The following is a 20,152-nucleotide window of genomic DNA, read 5'->3' as shown; positions in this document are numbered from 1 at the left end:
AAGTGACCTTTTATACATGGAACATTATCGCGGGCCGCGGTACTTGGTTTCACTTTGGTTCGCGCACCGCGATGATTTTTTGGTCTTTATCGCGAACCGCGAAAATGGTTTCGTGATTCGCGAATACATTTTTGCGATTCGCGAATACTTCGCGGCACGCAAAGTTTTCTGGATGCGCAACAAAACCCACATTTGCATGGGAACGCCCCGTTTTTTAATGCAGGCGGTACCAATGCGTTACCAATGCGATACTGGTAAATGAGGGCCAAAGTGTCTTAATTATTTTAGGTAGAGATCAAGGTCCTGGCTAGTAGTTCAGCAAGGCTTTTCATAAATTAGCATTTTCCTCACAGTTATGACACTCTTTTTCTCACTCTCTCATTCGTTCATTTTGGCCATGATTGCCTTTCACTTGAAGAGTATCAGTCCAAGTTCTGCGAGAACTGAACAAGTTGGATCATAAATCACCAAACTTGAATCAGCACACCTTTATGAAATATTGTTTCAGTTCCCTAACACAAAGATCCCACATCTAACAACAGATAGAGGTATATAAATTTCTTCCATATTTCCTTCACCATCATCCTTATTAGACAGTGAGCTAGAGCAATTTTAAACTATGTGCTATATACTGCATAGATATGTCAGCCACACATTTTACTTATGTGACTAGCATATTATAGGATGAAATTGTGTTGTCCAGATGCTTGGTAGTAAATGACAGCATGTTAATCTTGTGGAGTTGTACCTTGTTCAATATATATGAATTATACTATTCACCATATACCATTGTTTGAAATACATGAATAGCTGTTGAAGCATTTGAGTTGAGGGCTATTTGAATGATAGCTAATAGAATCAAAGAGTTGTCCTATTCCATGGCCAGCAGCTATCGTCCATTTGTGAAAACAAGAAGCAAATACTGGTACTTGAATTCAATAGTTAAATAAAACCAAGGTCCAAATACTATAATTGCATGGCAAGTATGAGGTAGCCTTGGAAGAAAGGATTAACAATACTCCAGGGAAAGAGAGATGCTATTTGAAGCCAAATCCGAATCAGATGAGTCTCAGCCAGGTATCCATTCAACATGATTTAAGATTTTCCCCACTAGATTTTTAGAATCAAGGAAAAAAATTCAAACTAAATTTTTTTTAAAAATGTGAAGATTAGAAAACATTTGCTTGGGGGGAATCGAAGATTTTGCTGACTGTGAGAAGCTCTGTTCCCTTCTCTAATTAGCTGGTATACTTTTCAGTGAAGAGGAAAGGCAGATTACAAGGAACTCCTACCTTCTCTCTCCCTTCTCAATGATCAGCTTTTCCAGAGCAGTACAGAGCAGATTATGTCAGGACCTCATTGCGGGCACTGCTGGAGAGATGGCTGTTGGCCCTGAGTCCTGAGCACCGCTTGCCACCGAGGGTTCGGGTTTCAGTAGCGGCACTGTTCAGGGCAGGGTTTCACTGGTGAATTTGCATTGGCTGAGGCCGCAGGAGCCGGTAATGGTCTCACAGTGTTGCAGCAGTGGGAGCCACAGGGATGAGTCTTCCAGGCGAAAAGATGTAAGCTTTTGCTCCTGGGAAATATTCTGCTATGACCTGGGTATCGGTGCTGAAGCAGCCTGTGAAAATCAGTTTGGAGTACATTTGGCACATTTGCTTGAGAAAACTATGAGTAAAAGACTTGAAGAAATGTATATGTCTCTGGAGAATGTTAACGGGGAGGTTGCCACTGTGGAAGTTACAATGGTACACCACAAAAAAAAAAAACAAAACTTAAAGATTTTGAATCTTAGAGTCTGGCATGTAAGAATTTAAGGCTATTTTTACATAGGACAATTTTATTATACATTGAGGGCTGGAAATTTTTGAAAATTGCTGGAGGGGCCTTAATTTGAGATTTATTAATTTTCAAAGGTCCTCAGGAACTTTTGGAGAAATATTTAATGGAGATTCTTTGCGCACCTGTAATAAGACCTATTTGCCCTACAAAAAAAAAGTGAGGTGCTGGATAGTTCATTGGTGTCTCCAGGAAGTTTGGATTTAACAGTTTTTTTTGGAACAAACAACCGATAAAGTCATAGATGGTCTACATTACTGGTTTCATGCATGCCTAAGTCTGATATTTTAATAATGAGATGATTTTTTTGTAATGAAGAGACTTCTTTTTGGAGTCAAAAGGTCTGGACGATTTTTCCAGATATTTGTAAGCAGACCCAGGTTAGAAGGAAATATTTTTTTCAAGTGTATGAAACTGATTGATTTAGTTGGGGAATTTTTCTTAAGTTACCCTGCTAAATGTGTTGGGGAGCGCTAGGAGAGCGGTCCCACTTACCAAGAGATGTGTGTTCTTGGGCCACTGCTCGACCCCAGAGGAACTCCGAAGAGGTGCTGCGGTAGGCGAGGCATGCTCGAGCATGGGCTGGAAGGGAGCGAGGCTGGACTGAAGACTGGAGATAACTGACCCTCCTCCGGACCTGCATGCTTCGGAAGACCAACAACACAATGATGGTCTTATGAACAGTCCTCCGACCGTTCCAAGCCCTTTTGGACCTGCCGCAGGGTACAGCAAGAAGCGGCAGGCCGGACGGAGGCCAGGGCAGCAAAGACCAGAACATGGAGATTCAGTTGAGACTCAGGGACGAGGTACTTGGATGCACAGACGAGACTTTGGGGTATATGGACAGTGGTGTGATCCCTCAGGGCGCCCTACTCAGCCAGTACTACTGGTCTGGTCATGGACCACCCTGTCCTACATCCGCGGGAGCGGGACCAGCGCAGGAAGGAATGAGGTACTTGGCTTTCGGAAGACTCAGGAACAAGGTACAAGGCTTGCATCATGAAGTGCCCTACTCAGCCCGCCCATGGGACTGGTCACGGACCACGACATGGCATGCCACGAGGTACCAAGCTTGCAGAAGATTCAGGAACAAGGTACTTGGCTTTCAGAAGTCTCAGGAACAAGGTACAAGGCTTGCATCATGAAGTGCCCTACTCAGCCCGCCCGTGGGACTGGTCACGGACCACGACATGACTTGCCGCGGGGTACCAAGCGTACAGAAGACTCAGGAATGAGGAACCAGGGGTTCAGGAAAGCAAGACAGGATCACGGACTTCAGGATCAGGAGAAGCAACAACAGAGCTGGATCACGGACATCAGGAACAAACATCTGGACTGGAACACAGATACTGGATCAGGAGACAGACCTTAGGGCTGGAACACGGACATCTGGAACAGCAGGTGAACATCAGGACTGGAACATAGACAATAAGACAAGACGAGGAGCTCCAACAAAGAACAGGAAACACAGGACCTTGAAGAAGTGCTGGAACAAGGATGACTCCTGGAGCGAAGGACAGCAGGATCCCAGGAGTGACCAACTCCTTGCGAAGGCAAAGCTGGAATGGACGCTGAGCCCTTTTGTAGGGCTGAAGAGGACAACGTCCAGGGAGGGGTCAGCAGAGAGCCACACCCGGCTGGCCCTTGAAGAACAGGCGAGAGGCGCGCGCCCGCGCCTTAGGAAGCTGGAGAAGAGAGAGCTGGAAGCTGGTGGCTCCTCAGCCACGTGGAAGGTCCGAGGAAGCCAGGCAGGCAGCGGAGCAGCCCTGCTCCGAAGCTGGAGAGATGGCAGGCTGCAGGAGTGGCTCCCAGCCACGAAGACTGAATCAGGAAGGCAGGAAGAGAAGAAGGGCTGGCTGCAGGCAGAGCAGAGCAGCAGGAAGCCGCAGGCACTGGCAGGGATGGCCTCCCTGCCGGCTGAAGACCCCGGTTTCGTGGAAACAGCTGCGGGGACGGCCCCAGCTGATTCGAGAGGGCAGGTGCGGCAGCGGCAGTCCCCAGCCATATGAGGGAGCTCCCAGCAGCCCGACCCTGTCGCACAGGACCGGAGGCAGCCGGGGAAGAGCACGGCGACGGCGGCAGGCCCGCCGCGAAGAGAATAGCATCAGCGGCCCGACTGGCTGCGTAAAGTTAAGAGCGCGGGCAGGATCGCAACAGTATGTTTGGTTAAAATTTCTGTCAGTCAATATATCTTGTTCGAACCTAGTCATCTCAAGTCTCTTTTGGACAGTAGAATTGTGGAGGTTCCTGCTTCTACTCCAGGACATGTTTGACACAGGATTTAATCTGCGGCATATGTGAGGTTTTTTTCTCCATGAATGATGTTTGTTTGAGTTTTGCCTGCTAAATTTTGCTTTTCTTTAATGTAGCATTTTCTTTTTTAATATTACTCTGATTGTAATGTTCTAAGTTCTGTCAGGTGGCTTTTCTTGTTAGTTTGTAAATGTAAAATTCATAAATAAGACTTAAAAAAAATTGGTTCAGAAAATTGGAAGCAAAAGCACTGATTTGATTAAATATTATGTTGAATAGAGCTCTAATAATTTCTCCCATTACCATACAATTGGAGAACCCTTGGGGCCCTGAACTGTTTTGTAAACATTTTTGGTTGCATCAACTTGAATCTTATTGACATTACAAGAGACTAAGCCATATTTGAACCACAGAGCAGAAATTAATATTAAGCCGTGATGATTAACTTCTAGAGGCCTTGCATGTGTATAAAATGAAATGTCAGGTACATAAAAGCGTTGGCAAATTAAATATACTGAAAACACCCTTCAATAATTTTGTGATCTTTGCTTTTAAATCTGTTTAAAATTATTCTTGTTTTCATGTCAAACATGTGAGGAATGACTTTTTAAAGGTAAACATTAAAGACAGTGTATTGTTTTTTTTATTCAGGACTGTCAGTCATTCTTTTCTAGTAATAGCTTTGAAAGAAAATGAGTTAAAGATAACCAGGAACCACAGTTCAATAAGACTATCCAATTAGTTTTTAATATTTCATTGGAGCAGTGTGTGCTGAAGATCGTGAGTTCTGATAAACCCACATCCTTGAATTCATTTCTTGAGTTTAATCTTAAGATTTTTAACTTGCGACTTGTCTTTTCTCATCTAGGGGCACCTAAGGGGATTAGATAGAAATGGGCCTGTGGGTCACCTTCACTGATGCGATAAAACTGATAACTTTGATGGGAAATTGAAGTCAACTCAAGACAAAACAAAATAAATAAATAAAAAAAAAACATTGAATCATTGAAACTTGTGCTATGGTTTTAAAGGCTTAGATCAGACACATCATACTGTCAAGCAATGTGCCCCTGAGCCAGGCTGAATCATTTTCTCTTCAGCTGAATTTGAAAACAAAGGAGACTTGTTCACTGATGATACAAAAGTCAAAGTTGGTATGAAATGAGCTTGTCATAGTTTCCAAACTCGGTTTTAAATGTACAGCTGGCATTTGTATGACCAAAGCCATGGCATCCATTCTCCCTGTCTCTCATTTATTTCACTAAATTATTGAATACTCTTGGTACCAAGCAAATGAACATGATTACTATGGGTAATTATGTTAAAGTCAATGTTTTAACTGCTTAAAATGTGAACTACAAGTGATCAAATTGCTATTGATTTTGGACTTGTTTAAGATGTGAAAAATTAGGCTTAAAACAGCTCTGGTACTAGATTCTTTACAGTCAACTTCCCATTTCTTTTAATCTTATTTTTCAGTATTTTTTCTTTGTAGCCTGAGTATATTTTGTTTTGTTATATTTTCAAAACAGAGAGAATAAAAGGGTTTGTGTCCTTTTCCTTTATTATAGCCATTTTGTCTTTTTTTAAAACTCTTCTTTACTGAGTACAGTCTTCATTTTTTCTTGGTGTATCCATATTTTACATGCATCAGACTGAAAGCTGGCAGGGGCTCTGAGGAAAGAGATTTATTTAGATTGTAAATGCCATGACTAGCTAGGTAGGAGGAACTGAACAAGCCACCATTAAACACTAAAACCTCTTCAGGAATAAAACAGAATGAAAACGTGAGATATAGGCAGGTCAGGTTAGTCATCTCTGCTTACCAAATAATCGGACAGAATCCTGGATATTTTTACACACAGATGTGCATTAATCATGGAACATACAAATCAACGATGCCATTATATTTTCAAGGTGGCATTTTCACACCTGTGATCCTGAGAGGTGGAATGTGGAAGTGGGCCAAGTGCAGGTGAAAAAAAGGCTTCCACAGACCTAGTTCTGGCACAAATGGATAACAACTGTCTTCCACCCCTTGCATTAGGACAGTAACTTTCAAAATGACACGCAGGCACACATTTGTGCAATTACGCGGCCTGTGCCCAAGGAATGCAGTTATTTTATAACTTACGCGCGTATATGCGTACGTGCTATAAAATAGTCTGGCCACACGCATGTGTGCACAAAAGTTTAAGTGGGTGCACGCAAGGGCGTGCAAATCCCTCTTCTACCACGCAAGTCGGGAAATTTTAAAAGGGACACACGCCCAAGCCATTTGTAGTTTACCAGTTCATCCACCAGTTCGCTTAATTAACAGCTAGGTCCTTCAAACCCCCCCCCCCCCTCCCCGGTTTGATATCCTATACTCCCCCCAGTTACCCTAGACCCTTTATACCCCTCAGAAATGGTTCAATCCTTTTATTTTTATAACATCCATAGCAGAAGTAAAGTTATATGACAGGCGTGCGTCAGGGTACATAAGTATTTACGCACTCATCTCTTGGCCAGACCCTGATTGGCTCCACTCTGCCCCTTTTTCGAAACTTTTTTGATGTGCGCACCACAGGCGTTTACATGTATATATGGGCAGTTTTTAAAATACGGTTGGCGTGCGCAAGCCCGATTTATTCACGCATCCCCTGATTGATGCTCACACTGGGCTGTTAAAATTCACATGTTCAAAAGTGGCCCTCTTATATATGGTACAGCCTATGACTAGGATGCATGTAAGCAGAGTCAAGGCAAGAAAATTAATGATCAGGATAAGGTTCCTTTACCATACCTTAAATATCCTTACAGTATTTCTGCTCTTATATGCTAGGAAGCTATAGTAGGTAAAATTGACAAGAGGTATATACTTGTGACACATCCCATTTGCAGTCAGAAAAGAAACAACCCTGCAGTTCATGAGACCTATGTACTAGGGATGTGAATCGTTTTTTGATGATTTAAAACAATCGTCAGATATATTTTAAATCGTCAAAAATCGTTAGAGCCGCGATACAATAACAAATCCCCCGATTTATCGGCAAAAAATTGTAAATTGGGAGGGGGGAGGGCGGGAAAACCCGACCCTTTAAAACAAATCCCCCACCCTCCCGAACCCCCCCAAAATGTTTTAAATTACCTGGGGTCCAGTGGGGGGGTCCCGGTGCAATCTCCCGCGATCTCCCGCTCTCAGGCCACGGCTGCGTTAATAGAAATGGCGCCGGTGGCCCTTTGCCCTTACCATATGACAGGGCAAAGGTAGCGCCGGCGCCATTTTGGTTCCTGTCACCCGACGTCACGAGTGCAGGAGATCGCTCCCGGACCCCCGCTGGACCCCCAGGGACTTTTGGCCAGCTTGGGGGGGCTTCCTGACCCCCACAAGACTTGCCAAAAGTCCAGCGGGGTCCGGGAGCGACCTCCTGCACTTGCGCCGTATTGCCTATATTCAAAATGGCGCCGGGGCTACCTTTGCCCTCACTATGTCATACGACCGTATGACATAGTGAGGGCAAAAGTAGCACTGGCGCCATTTTTGTTCCTGTCACCCGACGTCACGAGTGCAGGAGATCGCTCCCGGACCCCCGCTGGACCCCCAGGGACTTTTGGCCAGCTTGGGGGGGCGCCGGCGCTACCTTTGCCCTCACTATGTCATATGACCCGTATGACATAGTGAGGGCAAAAGTAGCGCCGGCGCCATTTTGAATATTGGCAATACGGCGCAAGTGCAGGAGGTCGCTCCCGGACCCCCGCTGGACTTTTGGCAAGTCTTGTGGGGGTCAGGAGGCCCCCCCCAAGCTGGCCAAAAGTCCCTGGGGGTCCGGGAGCGATCTCCTGCACTCGTGACGTCGGGTGACAGGAACCAAAATGGCGCCAGCGCTACCTTTACCCTGTCATATGGTAAGGGCAAAGGGCCACCAGCGCCATTTCTATTAACGCAGCCATGGCCCGAGAGCGGGAGATCACGGGAGATCGCACCGGGACCCCCCCACTGGACCCCAGGTAATTTAAAACATTTTGGGGGGGTTCGGGAGGGTGGGGGATTTGTTTTAAAGGGTCGGGGTGGGTTTTAGGATTGTTTTGGTGTGCCGGTTTTCCCGCCCTCCCCCGATTTACGATTTTTTAGGATTAAAAAAAAAAAAAAAAACATGACGATCAGATTTCCCTCCCCCCCCCCCACAGCCAAAATCGATCATTAAGACGATCGATCACACGATTCACATCCCTACTATGTACTAAATGGTGAATTTTTTCACAATCAGGGCTTAAGTGCAAAAGACTGCTCAAATTGCCCTATGAAAAAATGCGACAGTTTGGGGAATATTTTTTTTTCACACTCAGCCCTGTTTGCAGAAAAATATTTCCAAGATTTTCCTCTTCACAAATTGTAAAATTTCATGCATAGTCCACGATGCAGACATTTTACTACCTTCATTATTAATGAACTTCTGCGATGCAATATCATGCAAAGCAGCTCCATTAATAATGAATTCTGCAAAAAACATCATACAAAGACATCTTCATATGCTAGTTTTCTCAAAAAATATACCTACATCCCAGTGGTGGTTTTTATTTATTTATTTATTTATTTATTCAGTTTATATACCGATGTATAGTTTTTAAACCTTCACAACGGTTTACATTTGTACAAAATCTAGAAAACAGACATATTACATAAATCAAATTATACAATCTAAATACAATTTAGTCATAAAATAAAACTGAAATAAAAAGAATCTAATTAGTTCATAAGGTAAAAAAATCACTTAAAATAAATTAAATCAAAATTAATTAAAATAAAAATAAAAATCACTTGCTCAATTCTGTATCAAAAGCTTGATTAAAAAGCCACGTTTTTAGCGCCTTTTTAAACAGTTTCATATCTCTTTGTAGCCTCAATTCGGGCGGCATAGAATTCCATAATTTTGGACCTGCCAACGAGACAGCTCTTTCTCTGACAGTTGTTAATTTGGCACTTGCCACGGAGGGAACAACAAGTAGTCCTTTATTAGTGGAACGTAAATTACGTTGGGGGGTGTGTATACATAACATTGCATTCAGCCAGTCAATCTGTTCGGCATAAATAGCTTTATGAATCAAAGTGTTTTATATTTGACTCTTGCATCTGTCGGCAGCCAATGAAGTGCTGCAAGAACAGGAGTAATATGTTCTCTTTTGTTTATTCCTGTTAAAACTCTAGCCGCTGAATTCTGTAAAATTTGAAGCGGTCTTAATGTTGTTTGAGGGAGACCTAAATATAAGGAGTTACAGTAATCTATAATCGTAAGCACCAGAGCTTGGAGCACTGTTCGAAATTCTGTTTGGTTAAGAAGTGGTTTTAACTGCCTGAGTACCAATAATTTATAATATCTTTCCTGCATTTTTTGTGAAATATGTTGTTGGATACTAAGCTCGGGGGTCAAGGTAAAAGCCTAGGTCGCGTACTTTGGTTCCTAACACTATTGTAGATTTTTCTAAGGTCATACTTTTTGTTTGGTCAGTGGGTAATAGTTTCCTTTCCAATAACATTATTTCTGTTTTTGAAACATTCAAACAAAGCTTCATTTGGTTTAACACTTGTTTTATGATGTTTAAATACATAGTGGTCATTTTAAAAGTTTTTTCTACTGTATCCAATATTGGAATAATTAGCTAAATATCATCGGCATAGATATAGTAATTAAGTTGTAAACCGGATAACACTTGACAGATAGGTAATTATAAATATTAAACAATGTAGCGAAAGAGATGATCCCTGAGGGACTCCTGTTTCTAATGGAAAAATTTCGGAAACTGTATTATTGATAGAAACCTGGTAGGTTATTTTTTCTATGTCAATCCAGAATCTGAATTTCACCTGCAAGTTTTCTACCTCAGTTCATTTACATGGGTAGTCAAATCTGCACGTGAAATAGGCTGCTAAGCCACAGGATTTCCATGGGTTAGTGCATCAACCTCTTGACTTACACAGCTGCTAGTATAGATGGAAGATGGATACATGCAACTGCCTCCCAATGAAAGTGGTGGTGTCAGAAACAGCATTGGAATTCAAAGAATGGAAGCGATGATGAAGGCAGAGATCAAGTAGCATCGATAGTAATGCAAAAGAAAGAAATAATGGGCAGATTATATGGGACTTGCACTATTTATCTGCTGTCATTTTCTATGTTTTGTCCCATGACCATTCTCTGTGATTATTATAGTCCCTAAAAGTGATAAAATGACAAAAGCTGTTCCTAGCCCTTATCCTAAAGCAGAAAAAAAAAAATGCTTTGCCCAGCTAGCAGCCTTAGCTTTTCATAGGAGCCTTAGCTAAGAGGAACATAGGAAAGCATTTGATTACTGGAAATGTCACAATGCAGTTACTGATCTGATCACCTGCCAATATTTTTATTTATTTAGACTGTTTTAATTGTATTTGTTGCATGTTATATTGCTTTGGCTAGAGACCTTGATTGGATAGGCAGTTTATAAGAGTAAACAATAATTGAATTTAGCTCACTCCTTCTCATTGGTAGCGCAAGGTACCGACTTTGGGTACAGTCGTGTCCCTGGGGGGGCGGGATTTAAAATTTAAAGGCCTGATTTATTAAGCATTTTTCCCGCAGACACAGAATGGGAGAAAAGCCTTAGTAAATCAGGCCCCAAGTTGGTACCTGAGGTAATGGAGGATAAAGTGACTTGCCCAACATTACAATGAGTATCATGGGATTTGAATTCTAGCCTCACTGGGTTTTAGCCTGATGCTCTAGGCTACTCTGACACTTCATTGCTGTTTGTAGTCTGCCATTTTTATTAACTCTTTTTATAAGAATTACATAATATTTATTTATTTGACATTTTACCAGGAATTACTCCATGTGGACTACAACAAATTTAAAAACAGACAATACCATTTGAAATACTATATAGTTAGTATCAAATTCACAGTTGCATAGCAGTAAGAATCCAATGGTGAATAACTTATGGCCTTCAAGACAGGTAGCCAGGTGGTTCAGGTGATTAGGTCAGCAGACTAGAGGTTTCTGCCAGGAAGATCTGGGCAACGAGCCATGCTTTTGATTTTCTTCTGAAAGTGAGATAGCAGGGCTCAAGGCATAAAGCTAGTGGTGTCTTTATCAAAATATTTGGTACATAGCAGCTAAAAGCTCGGATTCTGTACAGAACAATCTGACAGAGGCCAGAGGAGGGGAGGAAAGAAGGGCCAATTTGGGAGGATTGGAGTTTTCTTATGGGGGTGTAAGAGAGAAGTTGACATAGGTACTCTGGGGTCTGTTTATACATAGCCGTACACTTGAAGATGAAGCAGAAAGTTTTTAATTTTATCCTGCTTTCAACTGTTGTGATTGGACTCCTATAGCACATAGTATGGCCTTATAAGCTGTCTCATAATTTTTTGCACACCTGACCAAATGTCAAGTAAATTTTAAATTGGCAACGTGCGTAAATTTCGGGCCTGTGATTCCTGTAATAAGGTTTGTGTATCTTACTATTGTGTATCTTACTATGACTTCTGACATCTTATTCTTCCCTGATTTTCTGTGATACAGTATTGGAAAAAACAAACAAATAAATAAATAAATAAATAGAATTACAATAAAGCTTCCAACCACACATGCAAATGAAAAAAAAGTCCCACCTTTTTTTTATCTCAGTGAACACCAATAATAAATAGATTCAATGCTATTCATTCATTATCAGTTATTTCCATTTTCTATCACTGTACCAGCATAGTAATTGCTTGGTGGAAGTACCCACAGTCTTGAATCATCTTATGAATCTCATTTGGTGGGTTACTGAGTGGTCATGCCTGGAAAGCTGGTTCAGGTCATCCAGTATGTAAAAAGTGCACTTTTACAACATTTCTTTACTTTCACCTCACATATTTTTTCTTCACCTCTCGGGGAACAAGTCATCTGAGCTAGGGCATCCAACTATACAGAGAAGATTGATATCTATGCTGCAAATCCATTGCAGTCTTGTATGTGTATACCACTGAAAGCTTCTTTCAGTTAACATACCCTTATCCTGGACCTTTTCTCAGTAGTCAGTGCAACTCTTGCATCTGATATAAATCAATTTGATGGTTTAATTTTATTTTTTAAACGGCTTAGCGACCAGTTCTTCAAAAGACACCATCAAACACCAAGATTTCCAGGCTGTGGACAGCTACGGTTCTACTTTGATCTGCCAGTAGAGCATTTTAATAACTTTGAAACAAACACAGCAGATCAGATTCAGGCTTTATTCACCTTGCACCAAAGAAATTGAATTGAAAGGTGAAAGTAAAATAGTATATTAATTTCACTATGCCATATTAATATTTAAAAGAGTTTGCACAAATGTCTGGAATATATTGACTGCATGTTTTTTCATCTCTTGGGCATATAAGTTATCTGCCTATTGTAACTCTAGTGAGTCAGTAGGCATGAACAGATATAAATAGTGGGGCCAATTGAATAAGACTTGGCATACCTAGCTCGCCAAAAAGCAAACCATTAAAATAGAATAATTCAATATTGTAGAGAACCTTGAAAGGACTGCAGATGTTATTCATGTATTGTACATATAGCTCTAAGTATGACCCATCCCTAATGTGCAGCATATTTGTTTTACCAAATTAGCTCTAATATTATGCTGATACACAGGGATGATAATTTTCAAACAAATGCTTGCAGCAACAAACAGGAGCATATACGGCCGCAAGCAGATTTATGTAAGTATTTTATAACCCATGAGTATGATATAAGTTTATTTATAAAATATGTGTATCTCTACCCCACAACATATGCACTTATATGGGCTTATGCATGAATACATGCAATGTATTGAAAAAGCATATATCAATGCATTGAACGTGGGCATTTTACCTATTTTAAAAATATGCGTGCATATATTAAAAGTGTGAAAATAAGATAGTACATATGTAAATCAGTGTATTTTAAGATATATGCCCATGAAGGAAAGTACCAGTTTTAACACTTAGTCCACCAGTTCATCCAGTCCTTCTCCAGGTCATTGAGACCTCCCTGGTTCTTCAGCCTGAACTCCCCCCAGTTCACCCAGACCTCCCACCCAGTCACTGCTACACTATAAACACATCAATATAGATAAATGAGCTCTGACCAACATGCCGCGAATGCACAGAAGAGAGCAGCTCTGACCAACGTGCCACGCATGCACAGACCAGAGAGCTCTGATCAACGTGCCACAAACATCTCACCCGTTTTAACGGACTCAGCAGCTTGTTTAATATAATTTATGCCAGATAATTAGCAGGTATACAATTATGCAAGTGCGCTGGCAAATCTACTCTCACAGCTTACACATGCAAATGTTGGCTCCACCTCGCAGCTTACACATACAAATGTTGGCTCCACCGTAGATCTGCCTTTTTTTACGCATTTGTATTGTGTGCGAAACTGAAAATAAATGTGCATTTTATGACTTGTATAAAATATGGAATACCTGAAGAGAGGCTACATAGGCAAAATTCACCATACATATATACAGGGGGTAATTTTCAAAGAGATAAACACACTTAAAACTGGGTTTTACATGTGTAAATGCACTTTAACCATGTAAGTGAGCTTTTGAAAATTGCTATCATATATACCATTTAATTGTCAATAGGTTTTACCCATGTTAAGTTCACTTTTGAAAATTGTCTACTATAGTGCATTACATTTACATTAGTAATTCCTTTGAAAATTCATTTGTAAGTGTATAAACGGACTTTGAAAACTGCTATGATAGTATGTTACATTTATGCATGTGATGCCTCCATAATACACACACACACACACACACACACACACACACACAAACATGGTTGTCTTTTAAAAATGTAGGATTTCCTCCTTTCTAAAGACAGAAGTACTCTTACACTACATCCTGTTTTACTATTTACTGGATAACAAGGCACATAATAATTTATGGATTGCAGGCATATTTAATTTAGAAAAATAAATGTAGCACCCAATGATATTTAAAAAAATGTTAAGAAACAGGATTCCTATAAAATTTAAACAGTTCCCTGGCAAATAGAGAAGTGATTAGTCAAACAGCTTGATATTAAATTTACGTTAAAGCTGACTTTTGTCCTGCTGCTTTTCAGAAGTAGAAAATTGCCATGCACACTCAGGTTACAGTTCACAGTGATATTAATAAAACCCTGACCCCTCCCTCCGCCTCTGCCTCTCCTGGATCATGCCGAAAACTAAGCCAAAAATTGCCCAGTTCCAATTAAACAGAAATATCAAAGACTGTCTGCTTTGCATTGTCCTTTACTCTCACTTCCCAATGTTATACTTCTCTGTGATTTAGACGTCTTCATAAAACTGGTTGTTCTTTCTTGCCTGCATCACACAGCAATTTACACTTTTTCCTTTCTTTCCAGAATGTTATTCCCTGACCTACTTTGGTCTTTAAATGAGAATCCCAGTGTGGTTTTCATCACCAATAATTTAGACTGCAAGAAACTAATTTTTTTCTGAAGAAAGTGATAAAAAAAAATATTTCATTTTAAAAGCGACAGATGAGATAATAGAGATGCCGTGAGCAAGGCATATTGTTAATAACTGCTTGAACTCAGGCTGCTGCTTTAATATAAGAAAAGTGGATACTGGATATATCCCCTGTGGAAAAGCTGAAATCTTCCCTGTAAGTTTACCTAGCTTGCTGTCATTTCCTAGAAGTAAGTAAACATTAAAGGGTTTGAATCAACCAAATTTGGGATTTAAAAGTTTTCTATCAACAGTTATTCTCCAACTTTAGCAAATAAAATAATCATATCTTATGTGGAAGAAAATGCAGCTTGGTGAGAGGTGATTGTGAACAGAAAGCGATCAGTGTGTGAGCATTTTTCACTACTAACTTGACTGATTTTAAAAGAAACGCGAGTGCGCCCATGAACACGCGAGCAGAGATATGCTGCAGTTTCATATCGTGCGCACACTTGCACGCGAATCATGTAAAATACCTCACCACGTGTGATCTGAAGAGCTGGCTGGAGTAAATGTCCTGCACATATTACCAGGGCTTTAGCAGCTTTTACGCGAGCATGCTCACACAAGGGGAAAACCATTTTTTTCATGTCCCGAGGGAGAGAGAGAGAGCGCATTGTAGGAGAAACAATATGACACTATATTTATTTACCACTGTAAGAGGAGCAGTTGCAACTCAGGATGGGTTGGGGGGGGGGGGGGGGTGTGCAGTGTTACATTGGTACGCTACAGAACCTCGCACCCTGGCCATGGGGGAGGGAATGAAGGACTTCAACAGGTAAATGTGAATCGGTTATTTACTCTCTCAGAAAATAGAAGGACTAGGGGGGCGCTCCATGAAGTTAGCAAGTAGCTCATTTCAGAGAAAATTGTTTTTCACATAATGTATAATTTAGCTCTGGAATTCATTGCCATAGAATGTGGTTATGGCAGTTGGTGTAACTAGTGTTTAAAAAAGGTTTGGATAAGGTTCTTATGATTCAAACCCACCCTGAGCTGAAAATTCCTCTCTTACAGTGGTAGATGTGTGTATATATATATATATATATATATATATATATATATATATATATATATAGTCTCTCTCTCTCTCTCTCTCTCTCGTAGTTCAGTAGTCTTGAAAACCCCTAAAACTTTATCTCCAGACTTACACCTCATCAGGGCTAGCAGTAAAGTTACATGGATGATGCGTGCCATGGTCAGCTTTTCTAAAATTTGGAGTTATGTGCCTTACTCTTGACCCTGCCCCTTTTCCACCCCTTGTTCTTGATGCACGCACGTACTTCGTGACTTCTTAAAATCCGCGTTGCTCGTGCATGGCCCACATACGTGTGTATGGTGCCTATAATGTAGCAGGACATCATGAAATCAGTGTCTGGGCCTTATTCTAAAAAGACCTTTTCCTATTCTGTCACCATGGAGATAATCATTGTTTAACAAGGCCCTCTGTGTCTTCGGATCCCCCTACAGTCCTAGGGGGATCTATAGCTACAAGAATGTGTGCTATGTGATAGATTAGATGAAAGGTATATATATATATATGAGGACGAGAGAGTGAGACTGAAGATGTAAAGCTATGAGTGAAAGGAAAAAGAGGCTTTGATTAGGATAAAGAGAAATTGTGCATGTTATATAGGGTAATGTAAGCGTGAGGGCTAGGGTGGCCAACTGGCTCCAGATTTTCAGGACAGATTGATCCAGTCCTGGTTTTACCCCTCTGCATGCTGGGACTTATTCTGATTTCCCGATTGCATTCCCTAAGAAAAACAAGACTATAAGTACCTGCATGCAAAGGAATAAAACTAGGACTGGCCTAACCTGTCCTGAAAATCTGAAGTCAGTTGGCAACCCTACTGAGGGTAGACCCAAATGCTTTCCAACAGTCAACCTCTGCAATCACTGGCTGGAAAAGCAACACTAGCCCTTTAAATGAAATGTTTACATGAGAAACGTTAGCCAGTATTTTGAAAGAGAGGATGGCTGTTAATATACTGTGTTATATATAGAGAGAGCGAGAGAAAGAAAAATTAATATGTATATAATTTCTTCTGTATCCTTTTTTATTTTTTAATCATTTTGAGCATAGTTTTGATTGTTCTTGATTCTAGATTGAATCAACTTATGATCTAGTAAGAAATTTTTCTCACTGACTCTTGCTAATTCTGCAGGCTGTAAATATCTCACTTTTATCTGCACTGATAAGTGTCCTTGAATAAGGTGGTCCTTTTTTTTTTTTTAAAGGTTAGTTAATTCCCCTGTACAGAGATTTCCTTGTTCTACTGATGATCCTCCATACACATTTAACGAGAATTTTTTCTTCTCTTGATGTCTATAATTATGATATTTCCATTACTTAGAATTATTTCTCAAAGTAATCTTGAATGGCCTACTAATAAGGGACAAAAAGTTGTTAATAAAAGCAAAGAAGTAAGTTTACAATTAGTTCATGGGGCTGCTGAAGTACATTTTGCAAAGTCACTAAAGCAGTTTCTTTTGTTTAATTTCCCTTTTCACCTTTTTCACCTACACCACTAGTGTTATGCTGTTTTCTTCCAGATACAGAATTCAAGGTGTGATGATAGGTGCTAGGGCATGTTTATTTCATAGACCCATTTTCTGTATTGCTCTAGAGCAGAAATGGCTAACTCCAGTCCTCAAGAGCCACAAACAGGCCTGATTTTTAGGATATCTACAATGACTATACATGAGATAGATTTGTATGTATTGCCTCCATTGTATGCAAACACATTATATTCCATGCATATTCATTGTGGCTAGGCTGAAAACCAGGTCTGTTTGTGGCTCTTGAGAATCAAAGTTGGCCATCCTTGCTCTAGCGGGAGGTATTTATTCTGCTTCCTAATTCTGAAAGTCTAGCACCTGAGGGTCTGTCACTGTCAACAGGCCAAAACAAAACATCTGTATATGACTGATCATGCTATGCAGTTATTTTAGCCATTTGCTCACTTATTATTTTTTCTGAATTCATTGTTTCTAAATTCAGGCAGGAATATCCACTAATAAAATAGTTTACACAGCAGAAAAGAAATCCCTAAATTGTAATTTCAATGTTTTGCTGTTAAATCCCATACATAATGCATGTTGCAATAAGCCTAAAGCAGACATCAAATCATCAAATACAGCATCATAAAAATATAAATACAAAATACATCAATATAAAAAAACCTTACTACAATCTGACCCCCTTCCCACTTTTACTAGGGAGCTAGAACAGAATGGAGCAGATTTTCAAAGGGTTACATGCATAACATATGTGCGTAACCCCTGAAAAGCTGCCCCTGTGCGCTCCGAGCCTTCGAAAAAGGAGCGTTCCGGGGGCAGGGCCGTGGGCGGAGCACCAGCCCGGGGTGTTCCAGGGGCGGGACCGAGGCCTCCGGAACAGCTGCCGTGCTGGGGGATGGCGCGCCAGCCAGCACGCGCAAGTTACGCCTGCCCAGAGGCAAGTGTAACTTTCCCGATAAAGGTAAGGAGGGGGTTTTAGATAGGACTAGGGGGCGGGTTAGATAGGGGAAGGGGCGGGGGGGGGGCGGATGGAAAGTTCCCTCCGAGGCCGCTTGGCTCGGCGCGTGCAAGTTGCACAATTGTGCACCCCGTTGCCCGTGCCGACCCTGGATTTTATAACATGTGCGCGCTGTAGCGTGCGCATGTTATAAAATCAGGCGTAGATTTGTTCGCGCCGGGTTGCACGAACAAATCTACGCCTGCGCGCAGGTTTAAAGATCAGCCCCAATGTATAACAAAACTAAACAATAACATCGATTATATTCCCTCCCAAAACCCACACATTATAAAAATAATTTTAACCCTAAACAACCCCCATTCTAATTTCCCTCCCAACCAACCATCCCCTGGGTAATCTTCTAGAGAAAGTGACTAAGATACCCAACCTTGCATGAGATTTAATAAGTTGAGTTAGGGATTGAAGTGAGTCTATTGTCCATTTCAGCAGAAAATCAGCATGGCAGTTTTCTTTATCTGAATCTAAAAAAGCAAAGCTTGTAACTAATATGAGAGACTTATTTAAGTGTGTAAATGGGACAATTATTTCAATATTTGTTTCACTTAGGTTCTCTGTTCTTTTAACAATCATTATTACCATTCCAAGGCCTAGATTCCCCAAATTGCTATATATATATATATATATCAGAAATAGTGCCGTACTAAAAAAATGGACATGGTTAGGGAAATTTCCTGTGTAACGTATTGCAGAGGAAATTATTGCATCTCACATTGCGTCAGCATGTCGCATGCTGTGTCAGCACGTTGCATCGGCACGTCACTCTTCATTTTACACGGCGTGCATTGATTTATGTGTGGCGCATTATTTTCTTTGATTATATATACTGTCATCCTGCAGCTACCTTTCTGAGGGTGTGTCAGGCTTTGAAGAGTTTATGAATGGATTAGTGGGAGTAGGAGCTTACAGATTTCAATTTCCTGAATGCGGTGTCTTGCCTTCTCATCTGTTTCCTTTTACCTTGGTTTTCTTGTCTTTTTTGTGTGAGTGAAAAGGTTTTTTTTGTGTAACATTTTTACTAATTTTCCAACGGAAAATTACAGTCACAATTACATGAAGCAAACAGCTTATAAACATCCATGAAGTAACACAATATTAGCATCAGGTATCAACAAAACTTCCCCCCATCCTCGCCACCCCCAAATCCTTAAGGAAGGAAGCAGGTATCCAAAACATCTCAGCACGAGATCAAGGGAAAAGTGGGGCCAAAGAAGAATTACACATACCAATACAAGAGTGGCAAAGGATCACACAGGGAACTCTTACTGGTGAAGGGTACATCTCCATTCTATAATAAGATGGATAGCATGTTCAGAAAGGGTTGCCAGACCTTAAGAAAGTTATTGAGATAGGTAGGAGGCTTCAATTTAACGGAATGTGATTCTAAACATAATGGGCCAGATTTTCTAACCTACGCGCTGGCGTTATAAAATCCAGGGTCATCGCACGCAAGGAGGTGCACCTTGCGCGCGCCAAACCCTAGGGGAGCCCCGATGGCTTTCCCCGTTCCCTCCGAGGCTGCTCCAAAATCGTGGAGCGTAGATCTTCGATTGGACTTGGAAGATGATGATCTTTTTGTCTGCTCCTATGTCCTATACAAAATCAGAGCGGCCTCAGAGGGAACTTTCCTTTCGCCCCCCCCCCACACCTTCCCCTCCCTTCCCCTACCAACCCGCCCCCCAGCCCTACCTAAATCCCCCCCCCCCCCACACCTTTAAGTTGCACCTGCCTCTGGGCAGGCATAGGTTGTACACACTGGCCAAGTGCCAGTGCGCAATTCCCCAGCCTAGCAGGCCTTCGGAGGCCTCTGGCCACGCCCCCACCCCAGACTGCCCCGCCCCTTTTTTCAAGCCCAGGGACATAGGCGCGTCCCGGCGCGTGCAGAAACGGGTTTTCGGGGTTACGCGCGTAACCCTTTAAAAATCCGCCCCAATAATTCTGCTAGTTTCTTATGCCACATAGCCTTCGCAGGAGGATCCTCATCTACCCATTTTAATAAAAGACATTGTTTTCCCACTATACAGCCTTT

General features: G+C 41.3%; 1 protein-coding gene across 1 annotated transcript in view; it reads left to right on the top strand.

The window, feature by feature from the left end:
* LOC115094624 (teneurin-1-like) overlaps positions 1-20,152 on the top strand; it is a 331,368-nt gene that overhangs the window by 244,428 nt on the left and 66,788 nt on the right. The window lies entirely within an intron of this gene.

The sequence above is a fragment of the Rhinatrema bivittatum genome, chromosome 6 (assembly GCF_901001135.1).
Source record: "Rhinatrema bivittatum chromosome 6, aRhiBiv1.1, whole genome shotgun sequence".
Classification (NCBI taxonomy): Eukaryota; Metazoa; Chordata; class Amphibia; order Gymnophiona; family Rhinatrematidae; genus Rhinatrema; species Rhinatrema bivittatum.
Note: the sequence above shows the minus strand (reverse complement) of the source record. Positions and strands in the feature narration are given on the sequence as shown.